The sequence below is a fragment of the Seriola dumerili genome, unplaced genomic scaffold, assembly GCF_002260705.1.
Source record: "Seriola dumerili isolate Sdu_G_001 unplaced genomic scaffold, Sdu_1.0 BDQW01000783.1, whole genome shotgun sequence".
Lineage (NCBI taxonomy): Eukaryota > Metazoa > Chordata > Actinopteri > Carangiformes > Carangidae > Seriola > Seriola dumerili.
The window spans coordinates 80,807-81,147 of NW_019175038.1; positions in this window are offsets into that span (position 1 = coordinate 80,807).

Below are 341 nucleotides of genomic sequence, written 5' to 3' on the forward strand. Positions count from 1 at the left end.
TTTGTTTTGGAAGACAAAGTAAAAAATACTGTAAAACAGATTAAATCATCTCAAACTTCAACTTCTCTGTCTCATAAAATATAATATACTGAAGAAATGCAAATTCATTCTTAGCGGTTCGAGTAACCATGGCAACGTAAATGCTGATAAAAGGCTGAAAAATTCCCATAGAGAATGAATAGGGAGATGTCTTCAAAACAACCAGCTCTCTTTGCTGTGTCATACTTCAACACACACACACAGACACACACACACACACACACACACAGACACACACACACACACACACACACACACACACACACACACACACACACACACACACACACACACACACACAC